The following is a 7500-nucleotide window of genomic DNA, read 5'->3' on the forward strand; positions in this document are numbered from 1 at the left end:
CTCTCCCCAACCCTCAGCAACCAATCACAGCACTCCCCTGAAAGGGTCAGCTGACTCTGGCCCAATCAGAGGCCGTCTCTTAGACATGCACACTCTCCCCATTGTTCTTCCGCCGAGAGGTAGGCAGCTGCCGCGTCCTTATTGAATAGACAGAGAATCTGCGGCTAATCCGTGACACCCCCTCCTCTAGCCTACTTCAAATGCACAGCAGTTTGACCCGCGCTGCTGCACTGCAGGGTGGGGGAAGAAGTTCAGCATCCACTATTAGCCTGATTGATTTGTTTTCAACTCAGTTTAAATCAATAACTTAATCCATTTTAGCTAATTATTTTTTTAAAAGTTGTTTCACCCACACTGCATTTTGCAACACTTTATATGTAACGTAGTATTTTTTAAATTAGTATCAGTTATTGGTTTTTTTTTACACAGGCAGTCTAAGGACATGCTTTGTCCTATTTGAGGACACAAGCAACAGACAACTGTAAAACCTCTTTGGCTGTGTAACGTCAAACTGACTGTATAGTGACCGATGTAACTTTCTGATAAAGTCATTCACTGCAGATGATAAAGAGCCAATGAGTTATTGATTTTGGGAAAATATTATTTTTTTAACAGAATAATCGTATGATGTAATTGAATTGTCAGTTAAAATGAATGAAATGGATAATGCTAACGTTAAACTAGATTGGCCTAACTAACATTTATAGGATACATACAATATGGAAAAGTTAAAATGTCACTAAATGTCATGTAGCCTAAATCTAAAGCTGAAATAAATGAATTAGCTGAATAATGTTTTTTGCATGTCTGGTTTTTTGCATGTCTGGTCAAAGCTGTACAGAATATTTCTATTGAGCACACTGCACTGTATGTTAAGGAAACTAGGGTAATAAAGTGCACAAGGCTGGAGCTCCTTCAAATGATAAGTGAAGTCTTATGACGTGAGTCACACCCTCCCTGTGGCCTATGGGGCAGACTCTAACCCGTTAACCCGTCCTTAGGTCGAACAGGTCGGCCCAGCCTTTTATTCAGAATTCCCAGGGCCATGATTACATTGCATTACACTTAGCTGACACTTTTATCCAAAGCGACTTACAGCTATTATTTCAAGTACAGGGTATTGGTTACAGTCCCTGGATCTGTTAGGTGCCTTGCTGAAAAGCGCTTCAGCCATGGAGTGAGAAAGAGAGTTGAAGGGTGGGATTCGAACCTGTAACCCTCTGATCTAAAGCCCATCTCCTTATAACCATTAGGCCACGGCTGCCTCTATGAAGTGGCAATTCCGACAGCTCAGAGGGTGCATCAAGCCAATCCATAGCGAGCAAAAATGTGAGTGCACGTTCTAACCTGATCTAACTGAACCACTGAGTTATAGACTCTAGACTGGTGTGATAATGCCAGTTCTACCAGGTTTGTATTCTTGATGTCTGATCGTAGATCCCTCTCACATTCATATACACACTTTTTGCACAGAACAATTGCATTGTGTTTAGCAAATGTATGTGACCTACTATGTATGTGACCAATAAAACTATCCTTGTATCCTTATTGAAATTCACTACTCAGCCTCTCACTTGTTGCTGAAGGGCATGGAGATGAAGGACAGAGGAAGGAAGGAAGGAAGGAAGGAAGGAAAGAAAACAATAAAGGACACACACGTACGCACACACATGCGCACCTGTGCACACACATGCACAAATAACAAACATGCACGCCTGCTCACACACACACACACGCACGCACGCACGCACGCACGCACGCACGCACGCACGCACGCACGCACACACACACACACACACACACACACACACACACACACACACACACACACACACACACACACACACACACAAAGTAAAAATGGACTAGAATGAACTAGCATTGATCTTGGAGCTTTGTCAGAAACACTGAATAAGCTTTGAAAAACACATTTACCCTCACGGTTCTCCGAATCACATTGTGCCCTCTACATGAAATGATGGGAAAATCCCTTTGAAGTCTTCGGTATGAGAGAGGCAGTTGTTCACGCCTGCTAATGCACCCACCCACACACACATAGACACACACAAAGACACACACACACACACACACACACACACACACACACACACACACACACACACACACACACACACACACACACACACACACACACACACACACACACACACACACACACACACACGTATGCACGCACGAATGCACTCACGAATGCACACACACACACACACACACATACTCCAATCCTGGATGACTTGCTGGAGTGTGGCAGCATACTTGATCTCTGACCTTTGGTGAGGTCTCACATTACATTCTGTATCATGTACGCTTCACATGCTCATACTTGACCTTTCCAACACACACAGAGAAACAGTCTAGTCTAGACACGGACTGATTTGCCGAGAGACATTACAGTTTTTGTAACTATTGCTCACACGAAATGCAATCAGGACCCTCGCTCTTACAGAATCAGATAGGAGTATTACGCAGTAGTCTGACATCATGAGCACATTTTCCAGATTACAAGATTACAAACTTGTTTGTACAATCTACACACAGTCCCTCGGAAAGTAAAGCTCGATCGTCCCTGGATGATTTTATATCATGCAGTAGAAGACTAAAAATACTGTAGAATGCAAATAGAGGTAATACAAGAACACAAGCAATACGGCTGCAAACATGTTTATATACCGTACTTCCATAAAAAAAAAATCTGAAAACACAGCGGTATGCAAATAGAAATCAATACATAGCCTACAATACTGGAGCAAAAACACCCCTTAAGTAATCATTTGTTGTGATGAGAAAGAAGCATACGAATCACCAAATACTGTAACCAAGATATTGAAACGTGTGCAAATGTGAATGCAATGCCATATTTTCTATTGAAGTGTATTATCTCACCTTAAATGCAGGTAGCATCATTGTCTCCACATGCTTCCTCCATCGCTAGATGTTGGAGGCAGACATACGCAAGATGATCTTTCTTTTCAGTGCAGTAATATCTTCCACGATATCCAGTGTTATCCAGCATTATCCAGCGAGGTTGCAATTTATTTTACGGGTCCTGTTAATTGGGCACAGGTACCGATGCAACATCAGCATGTAATATTATGTACGGCCACTGTATACTTTAGGGTTAGATTTTAGGAATTAGGATTTAGGTTAAGGTTAGGTATGTACAGTGTAAGCACATAATATTTCACATATACACTAAAATAAATAAATGAATGAAATAAGATAAAATAAAATAAAACATTGTTACCTCTAGCATTGCTTGTCAGAACCATATCGGAACTCGTCTTCCATGATACTGCTATGCTTCTTTCTACTCCAGACAAGTCAGAAATAGAAGGAAATATGTGCTGTATAAAGTCAAGGCGGTACTACCCTATGACCTTTAATGCAGTGTAGTGGAGTGAATTGGATGGCTTTGAGTTACAACAGCATACTTACGTAATGTGCAGCTATGCAGAAATTATTACTAAGACATACAATATATTAATGTAACAGGATTCATATTTTCCTGATGACATTATATAATGTATATGTAAAGCACAGTGCACCTCATGGTACTGACTACCTCTGCACTTTACACGTATATGAAGGTGGAGACGTTACTCTGTCCTGTGGGTAACCTTTGACCTTTTCGTAGACGCCTTGGCCTGGGTTTCAGTTCCTGAGTGTGTGTGGTGTCAAGTGGCAGCCATTTTGAATGTATATGCCATCTGCTAACACCCAGGCAGACTTTCACCAACCATCGGTGAAAGTCATTAGTAATGTCCATTACTATTACTCCTCCAAGGGAGTTCAGGCTTGTTGTCTAAAACCGTTTTAGGCGGGAACAATAGTGTTGACTAAAAAAAAAGAGTGCAACGCAGTGAGGGAGGGTCACTGACTGCTGCTGGATAAAAATAACTGAACCAAAAGCCAACAGCCAGTATCAGTCACCCTTTTACACCTGGACGCTGACACTAACTCCAACTGTCAATTTCTGTCTTGTTTTAACATTGTCAGTGAGTTCAGATTTTATTGGCCACATTGATTACAGTGAACACAATGATTAATTTGAAAGAACACTGAACATACACTTGACTTCTTTGGTAGCACTTTCCAATAAGTGGTCTCAATAAATAGTAAAATAACAGTAAAGCAACCACTCGTTGTCACTCATTACTGTCTAATTTGGCACATGTCAACAGTCTCACCATTATTTAATATCACATAGTGTACACACTACATAGGCCTACTACAAAGCCATATGATCAATGCTGTTGGATGAAAGACAAGCCTCAGTGAAATAAGACCAACTGTACTGTTGGGGCTTTTTGTGAATGGATATTTGAGCACAACATAGAATATCAATGGAAGTGCCCAAAATGACCGGAATTTGGAAAAGTTTCAACTGCATTATTCATAGCTTTTTGATAGACTTGGGTTTGTGTGAGTCATAGGAGCTGCAGGGATGGCATGAAATAGGTATCTGTGCTGTGAGGAGAAAGGAAGACACAGGGAATCCAACAGGGACAAAATGGTCAGTTGTCCCGGGCCAAGGGAAAAGAGGGGGGGGGTCCAGAATGAGGCCCTCATTACATTGTATGTATTGGTTGGTGGGGGGGGGGGGAATTTTGTCTTGGGCTCAGCCAAAGCTGTCAACAGCCTTGGGCACACACATCCAAAAAAAAAAAAAAAAAACATGCACCCTGACTGCCACGGCAACATTCAGAATCATCATCGCAGCTCCAGGGTTCCATTTCCCATGTCCATTAAGGTCCCTGCCACACATAGACCTCCACGCGGCAATCACAAGCAATTGGACTGACAATGGAAACACAAACAAATGGATGCTACGGAAATGGTGTCTTTACGTTTGTGTGTGTGTGTGTGTGTGTGTGCGTGTGTGTGTGTGTGTGTGTGTGTGTGTGTGTGTGTGTGTGTGTGTGTGTGTGTGTGTGTGTGTGTGTGTGTGTGTGTGTGTGTGTGTGTGTGTGTGTGTGTGTGTGTGTGTGAATGTTGCCTGTTTCAAACCGGATATGACCCATCCTCATGCTATAAAAGCATCATTAGGGTAATACTGCATGAATAAATGTAACGCCGCAAGCAGCTTTGGCAGACCCTCCTTCCTATGGAGTATCACCATGACATGCAGCCTACACTACTACACCCCAAAATGTGACAAAATGGATTTGGTGTATGATGAAGGTGTTTATACTGCCTGTATACTGCCTCAGTAGTGCATGTGCAACCAAGATCACGCTGCACTTGCAAACTTGAGACCTCACAGCACCACAGATAAGGGATGCAACAGCCATAACAAGTGAGCTTAACTTTGCATAAATCAAAGCTGCAGTATATTGTATATTTTGAGTTAAACTCACACACACACACATGGACACGCGCGGGAAAACGCACGCACGCACGCACGCACGCACGCACGCACACACACACACACACACACACACACACACACACACACACACACACACACACACTGTTTAACTTTTGTTTTCTTCAAATGCTCAGTCATGTACATTCCCTACAAAACCTGCACTGTTCATAATATAAATAAATGATCATGAGCTCTTACAGTATCCTACATTTACTCAGCACTGCCCCATAATGGTCAAAATGGTGAACACAACCTCCTTTCCTAATAACTCAGTACGGCCCCTTAGAGTGCAACATGTGTACTGCACCTTTCCGAAAACAACACTGCCCCTACTGGTCAATATATGCGCTACTCCTTTCCTAATTTAATGCAACACTGCCCCGTAGAGGTCAGCATGGGTACTGCTCCAATCCAAACACTGTCCCCATAGGTCAATATGTGTACAGCTCCTTTCCAAACACAGTACTGCCCCGACTGGTCTATTACGTGTACAGCTCCGATCCTTAGCTAGCCCAGGACTGCTCCTAGAGGTGAGTCGATGTACTACGCTTAAACCAGGAATCACAGTGCATTCCAATATGCAACCTTGCGTCCTCCACTTGTGCTTGTGGCCTCGCCCCGCCTCCTGGCCCCTCCTCCGTAGAGAAAACGATAAAGTTTCCCCGCTGTCAGCCTAGCCAAAACAATTTTTGGGGGACTATTCTACATTCACCATCCAGTTTGCAAATGAGAAAAATACTTAACAATTGAGCTTTTGCAAGATTGAAAAATGTGTGTGTGTGTGTGTGTGTGTGTGTGTGTGTGTGTGTGTGTGTGTGTGTGTGTGTATGTGTGTGTGTGTGTGTGTGTGTGTGTGTGTGTGTGTGTGTGTGTGTGTGTGTGTGTGTGTGTGTGTGTGTGTGTGTGTGTGTGTGTGTGTGTGTGTGTGTGTGTGTGTGTGTGTGTATGTGTGCGCGCGTGCGTGCGTGTGTGGCCTGGGGGGCTCCTGAGAAATGATTTCTTTAAAATAAGATGTGAAATACATTTGCAGGTTCCTGTTGGGAAAGTGTGTACAGAATAAATCCTGCAATTATGTAATTTTTCTGTGTTGTTCATATCATCCTGTTGTGATAAAATTGTGACCTTGCGTGCCTCAGATTTTCTCTACCCTGAACAAGTCTGAGAGCCCCTACTACACTGATGAGCACCAAGGGAAAAAAGGTGAAGACCCAGAAGCACTCTGATTTCCTGTTTGTTTTTAACCACATGGGTGCGTTCCAATATGCAACCTTGCATCCTCCACTTGTGCTTGTGGCCTTGTACCAGGAAGTAATATGTCATGATGATATCACTGACAACAGCATTATATTTCAATATCTAGCAAAAGCTCAATTCTAATGTCATTTTCTCATTTGTTATTGGGATGGTGAATGAAAAACAGTCTACCATTTTGGCTATGCTGACAGCGGGGAAACTTTATTGTTTTCTCCACGGAGGAGGGGTCAGGAGGCGGGGGGAGGCCACAAGCACAAGTGGAGGACGCAAGGTCGCATATTGGATTGTACTCCATATGTGTGTTATGTAAATTGCCCAATTGGGACAACATGTGGAGTAGTTTAGAAATGCAACATTTAACAGTCCACATCTCAGATACTATAACGAGTGTCAATGAGTGTGTGTGTGTGTGTGTGTGTGTGTGTGTGTGTGTGTGTGTGTGTGTGTGTGTGTGTGTGTGTGTGTGTGTGTGTGTGTGTGTGTGTGTGTGTGTGTGTGTGTGTGTGTGTGTGTGTGTGTGTGTGTGTGTGTGTGTGTGTGTGTGTGTGTGTGTGTGTGTGTGTATGTGTGTGTGTGTGTGTGCCCTTAAAAATATAATCATGGAGGAATGTTCAACATATCCCCATGTTTTCAATATGTGTTTAGCATGTTTTGTGTAAGATATTTGTTGTGGATTTAATGCCTTTATGAGTGAAGTTGGCGATAGGGAAGGAGTGGAGAGAGACATTGGGGAGGATCAGGCCCTGGCCAAGGCCAACCCCCATATCTTTTTATTTGCCTGAAAAGAGAAAAATCTTTCCTTCACCAAGGCACTCATGCCCTGAAGAAGGCTCAACTGCCGCTACGCGTGGGCAATT

The 7500-nt window shown here is 43.0% G+C and overlaps 1 protein-coding gene across 1 annotated transcript in view; it reads right to left on the bottom strand.

Annotated features, from left to right (window-relative positions):
- ldhba (lactate dehydrogenase Ba) overlaps positions 1 to 3337 on the bottom strand; it is a 35622-nt gene extending 32285 nt beyond the window's left edge. Inside the window, exons 1-2 of the mRNA XM_063217408.1 lie at positions 3266 to 3337; positions 2905 to 3067 (exon numbers count right to left, since the gene is read on the bottom strand). The gene's annotated coding sequence lies outside the window, so the exon portion shown is untranslated. The remainder of the gene's footprint in view (positions 1 to 2904; positions 3068 to 3265) is intronic.
- Between the last annotated feature and the right edge of the window lie 4163 nt (positions 3338 to 7500).

Source organism: Engraulis encrasicolus, chromosome 15, assembly GCF_034702125.1.
Source record: "Engraulis encrasicolus isolate BLACKSEA-1 chromosome 15, IST_EnEncr_1.0, whole genome shotgun sequence".
NCBI classification, from domain to species: Eukaryota; Metazoa; Chordata; class Actinopteri; order Clupeiformes; family Engraulidae; genus Engraulis; species Engraulis encrasicolus.